Below are 6,154 nucleotides of genomic sequence, written 5' to 3'. Positions count from 1 at the left end.
GTAAGGTTTCCCAAGTAGACAGCATTTGTGGAGTTGATATAACCTGAAATGTGAATAAGGGCTTTGCCAAGGAACCAAATGTCATCTATGGCCATGCTTTTCTAACGATCAAGGAATCATGAACACATTGCTATCCTCTGATAGCTTCGCGAACGGGAAAATGGTACAGGTATAGATGAAGATAATATATGCCTTGAGAATGCGGACCGTTGAGATGTAGGAAAGTCATTAAAGCTGCAGGCATCGCCTAAGGACAGACGTCTGATATGGGGCTCATCTACTGAATTCTGCACCCCGGTGACGTTTAAAGGGGTGCAAACGGTGTGTGTTTGACCTGAAGTGGTCGTTTTGTCTAAGAATTTTTAGTTCTTATTCTCTACAGGTCCCAACTGATGGACCATTTCCACCGTTGACATCAAAGAAGTCATTAAGGGCATTTGAACATTGCATGTATTTCCGTACCTTGTGCGAAACTTTCGAAATGAGTTGGTGGTGAGGGAATGTTCAATACAAAGAGCTCTCTGTTCCTTACTGATCCTAACCATGATCTCAGCAGGTAAAGAAAACTTGAGAAAAACTATCTGCAGACTTCTAGCTGTTGGCCTGTTGTTAGAGCTGTTGCAGTATGCAATATGGCGCAATCATTGGGATTTTAAGTGGAACATCTAGGCCTAATGCAAAGTAGCCTAGTGCGCCATGCTATAAAAAATGAGGACATAGCTGAAAATGAGTTGTTTATAAACTTACGCGCTATGTAGAGCAAAACTATTCGGTGGATTTGTCGAAAATGAATATCAGTCCAGACTAATTCCTTTTGACTTCCAAATGTTGTGTACAAATTTCAAACGCAAAATTTCAGTGTGGAGGAAAATATTAGCAAAAAAAGTTGTACATTTTGGGGGTTTTGATCACCCACTTAAAATTTTTATTATAGGCCTACTCTTATATTTTACTTTTAAACTAAATGAAGTGAAATCAAGGAAATATATCCATCTTATTGGTGTCTGTGGTGTAGCGGTAAGTCACTTCATTGCAGCAGACTAGGAGACGCAAGTTCAAATCCCATGGGAGAGGAATTTTGATTAAGTTTCTCTCCATTTATTAGCTGCTGGTATGTTGTATCCCTCTCGGTGCAGGCTGGCCCTGGCAGGCAGGGTTGAAGCAGCCTGCCTCCTAAATTATCTAAATTGTGTTGATGGGGGCGCTTAAATTCCTCAGTTACAATTTTCAAGGTCCACCTTTATGAAGGGGCATAATAACAGCAGTTACACATTTATTGCATTCAGAAAAGATTAGACTATAGTCCTGTGGTATCACAGGTAGTCTGTTTGCTGTGGCATTCAAAAGAAGTGAGTCCGATTCCCGTGTGACGGAAGTCTTGGTCAAGAATTAGACATCGGAATCAGCAAAACCTTCACAACTATGAGAAAATGCTAAAGGTGTAGTTGTGGTCTCCATTCTTGAACTAGATCTAAATCTAAGTTAAAATCGGCTTGTGGTTTCCCTTTTCAAATAAGTTAAAGTAGTCGCCTTTCGCGATTGACGTCATGGCCTCACAGAGAGCGGAGGCTACGGATGTATGTGTGTAGTAGGTCAAGTAAGTTCGGAATGGAGACCTCAACTTGGCCCTTGTTGAGGAAAAAAATTCAAAGAAGATCTAGTGGAAAAGAAATCCTTAGGCAAAAACTAAATGGGTGTACCGTTCCAAGCACACACTACATGGTCCCGAGCACCCTGCGGAGTGCAAGGAAACCTTATCAACACAATATAAATAAATAACTTGGAGAGAGAAAAAAGCACGTCGTATTGTTATCATTGTTATGGGATGCTTTGGAAACAACTTTTTTATGGCACAGCGAGACAAGAACTAATACAAGGGCTATGAAAAGATCTGGAATATTCTTAAAATATTATCACTGCTCATGCACCGTGAAACAGGACGCAATTACCATTTAGAATAGAAGCAGGGAGAAAACTAAAAATATCTCCCCATGAAAATGATAATTTTTTTAAAGGAAGGGGATTGGGGGGGGGATGGGGGGGGGGGTCCACTCCATCTAGGTCTAAGAAGCCTTATAAAGGACATGGCCTCAACAGTTGTACATATTTATATGAACTGCGAAGCCACCAGTCTAGGCTTGTGAAGAAAGAAAAAAGATGCACCCATATATATACATGCAGTAGGGAATGTGAAGACAACAGCACTCGAAAAGACACATTGGTGATGATTATAATCTAACTTTTCTTTCTTTTTTTCTTTGTACTGCAATTTCCTTTTAACAACGTTGGAAATATATGTATTGAAGCACGGAATGATCTGTTTTTATGCTTCATAGATTATTCAAAGGCGTTCGATAAAGTTAGATATATGATGAGCTATTTAAAATACTGGAAAAGCTAGACATAGATGGAAAAGATCTAAGAATTATCAGGAATTAGTACAGGGACCAAAACGCTGCTGTACGAATAAATGAATATTACTTTATAAGCAGATTAGATGAGGAGTGAGGCAAGGATGTTTTATGTCACCAGACCTCTTTAACATGTACAGTGAAACAATCCTTAGAAACACAGAAGAATGTCCAGGTCTCAAAGTAAATGGAGAAAATATCAATAACATCATGTATGCAGATGACACAGTTTTAATAGCAGGTTCAGAAAAGGACCTTCAATTGCTTCTAGATGCTGTTGTAACAGAAAGTGAACCTAAAGGATTATTGTTGAATGTAAAGAAGACTGAATGCATGGTAATATCCAAAAAGCAGCAAATCCTAGTTGTAATCTCATTAGCAAAGGTGAAAAGATCAAACAAGTTAAACAAGTCCAACACTTTCAATATAAGGATATATGATAACATCTGATGCCAAATGTTCCACAGAAATAAAACTGAGAATTGCAATGGCTAAGAACTAAGACTAGATCTAGTTTCACTTAAAATTTAAAATGAGCCCAATCCTGAAAAATAGAAACATGCAAAGACTACCAAAATTAAAGCTTTGAAATGCTATGTTTGGTCAACCCTTCTATATGGCCGTGAATGCTGGACAATCACTAAAGACAGTGAAAATAAAATAGAAGCAACAGAAATGTGATTTCTTAGGAATCTGCTAAGAGTATCGTGAAAGGAAAAGAAATCAAATGAGGTAGTGCTTGATGAAGCTTGATGAAGCCCTCGCGGGACGCTCAATGTTAAAAACAATCAGGAAACGACAAATATGCAGTTTTTGGGACTACTGAATAGACATTATAAGGGTCTTGAACATCTAGCTCTCGCTGACGAAATTGAAGGCAAGCGAGGCAGGGGTAGGCCCAGAACAACATAACGAACCTTAACTAATAGGTAACAGGGAAAGATCAGGAAAATATAGTTTTTTAGAGCATCCGAGCAAAGGAATGAATGGAGAACCGTGATCGTCGATGTCTGTCACAGATCTGGCACTGGATGATGATGTACTGCAATTTGCACTTTCTGGCCCTTGTTGGGCTATAAAAAAGTAAAGTTGTTCCCGCATCCGATACGGACATTGGGGGTTGCCTTGGTAGTGAGACAACTTCCTGGGCTTTCGGCATATTGTGGTAGGGTGGCCAGTCCCTTTCCACGCCGCCTTTACTTCCCCAACTCGAAGTCAGGTACTCATTACTGCTGGGTAGACAGGAGGGGGCGTGAAAAATCCCGTGTCCGAACAGACGCTCGAACCCGGACTTTCCGCTTCGGAGAGCTTCACCACCGCACCCTCTGTTGGGCTATAAACATAAACAAAAGATCACCTAGTTTGGATTCAAGAAATACACGCAAATGTCACTATGATCATAATGTCATAATAGTGATGGGAAAGGGCACTGACCTGCATAAAAACACGCACTGTGCGGTGTGCGAGTGGAACTTTATCAGCACAATTATTAATTACATGGAGCGAAAAAAAAATTACATAGTGTTCTTATGTGATGTCTTGGTTGGATTGGGGGGGGGGGGGGGTAAATGACATGGTGGCGCCTGCGCCCACCTACTGCCTACAGTGGGTTATTGGCGCGCTCCTGCCATGTATGCAAAAACAAATGGATGGCTGGAGATCTTTTCTGTACTATAGTTTGGATCGTTTTGTTCCGGTCCTTCGACCACTACCCACCATGAAGAAATGAAAGGAAAAGACTAGAAATGTCAGCAGAAAAACTGCATTCTTGTGAAAGAAATTATCCTGAAGAGAAGAGGGTGTCGTCATACAAAATAAAAAGAACGAGAAGCAGACCTAGGGCGGTTGTGACGGTAACCAATTATGACACTCCCCGCCCCCCGCCTCCACACACACGCACACACACACACACACACACACACACACACACAACAACAACAACAACAACAATAACAACAACAACAACAGCAATAACAAACAACAACAACATTGACAACAAGGATCTCAAAGTCAAAGAAGGGAATGAGGAGGAGAAATTATGACTTTTGAGAACTGCGGGGAACGACAATTGACTATAACAACAAAGAAATACATGTAGATAGATCTACAGGTAGTTCACAAGAACTTAATTTGGGTTTTGTCGTCAGAGTAGCAATGACAACATGCAGCACAAGTGACACATATAAGGACTGTTGAGTAAAAAAGTGCTAGGACGGGGGTTTGTTCAAATCCACCTAGACCAGTGCTTGCCAACCTGGGCTATTTAGTCATTTCGGTGGGTGATGAGGATACTCTTAGAGCAGTAACAGGTAGGCTATTGTTTGGACTTGGAATACATGTAGGGGGGCGGTATGACAATGACAATCTTTATTCATCTCGCAGGGAGAAATTTGACTTGGTCGTTAACAATGGCAGTAGACGTTACAAAAGTTAGACTTAAAGGTGCACTCACGCAAACGCACAACAAGACAAGACATTAGGCCAAGTAAATACATGTCTCACGGGCTGTTAGCCTCCTTAAAAAGTGGTATAAGTAGAGGCTGGATATACATGTATCAAAAGGTTGACAAGTGATCTAGACATGTTCGAGACTTAAAACAGGGTTAACTAGCAACAGACCGGTGCCTATGGTGTAATGGTAAGGATCGTCACTGCACAGCAAAGATACGAGTTCCATTCCAGCACGGGGAATTATTTTCTATCAATTCTTATATTGTCTGACTTTCTGTTGGGATACTGTATCTACCCCAGCCCCGGCTGGCCCTCACTGTCAGGGCCGAAGCAGCCGGCCTCCTAAATAATCTGACATTGTGTCGGTGGAGGCACAAAACATTAACAAGCAGTCAGAAGTTAACAGGGCCACCAGCCCATGTAGGTTCCAATTCGATTAAGATGCAATGCCTGGTTGAAATTGAACGTTATCCTGAACCTGCTGACCCAGTGACGTCATGGGCTTGTGAATTGCGCACCAGCTGCATTTGTGCGTTCTGAAGTCTTCGGCACTGCAGAGGATCAGTAGTGAACATACTTTTCAATCAAGCTGTTTCCTGCTGGGGACTCTGAAGAGAAGGGTGTCCTAACGAGTTCGACGTAATCAGGATTTGCAACCATGTAGGATCGAGTCACGTAAACAGTATGATGAAACGGAAAGGTATCCAGGCCTTGCTCCCTCCATGGATTTCGGTAATCATAGTTTCATCAGTTCTTGTAATTTCCTAACATAGTAAAGTTCAATGACACGAACAACGGCTGAAAAGGAACAACAGACAACATATTGACATGAGACGTTCTAAACCTGGGTAGCTTCCCTCCCTTTGTTAGGCTACATTAAAATTACTCTTTCGGTTCTAAGTAGCCTACAGTGGAACTCGAGTTCAACGAGGTCGTCGGGCCTGACCTAAAATCTCGTTGAATCCGAGTGTTCGTTATACGAGGTTTTGTGTAGATAATTACAGACAATGAGCAAGTAATGTAAAGAGAAATCACAAATAGATCTAGTGCCTGAAATGACTGCATATTTTGAGCTGTGTAAAAAAAAAAGAAGACCGATTTGTTCAATGCACACGCCTGTGTCATCCCGATTGTTTACCAAAACGTTGTGTTGCTGTGTAGAGCTTAGCATAGGGCAACTTTTGATTCCATAGACCAGCGCACAATTCATTACGTAGATTTAGATCTATGTCAAGACTAGCTTATCATTGTAATAATGATAAGTTGCCGAGGGAAAAAAAAGACTGACGCGT

The 6,154-nt window shown here is 41.2% G+C and overlaps 1 protein-coding gene across 1 annotated transcript in view; it reads left to right on the top strand.

Annotated features, from left to right (window-relative positions):
* The first annotated feature begins 4,853 nt into the window (after positions 1-4,853).
* The window catches only part of LOC101857586, an 8,961-nt gene continuing 7,660 nt past the window's right edge, over positions 4,854-6,154 (top strand). Inside the window, exon 1 of the mRNA XM_005105098.3 lies at positions 4,854-5,594. The gene's annotated coding sequence lies outside the window, so the exon portion shown is untranslated. The remainder of the gene's footprint in view (positions 5,595-6,154) is intronic.

This window comes from Aplysia californica, unplaced genomic scaffold (genome assembly GCF_000002075.1).
Source record: "Aplysia californica isolate F4 #8 unplaced genomic scaffold, AplCal3.0 scaffold00452, whole genome shotgun sequence".
NCBI classification, from domain to species: Eukaryota; Metazoa; Mollusca; class Gastropoda; order Aplysiida; family Aplysiidae; genus Aplysia; species Aplysia californica.
This window is presented reverse-complemented; position numbering and strand designations above follow the sequence as displayed.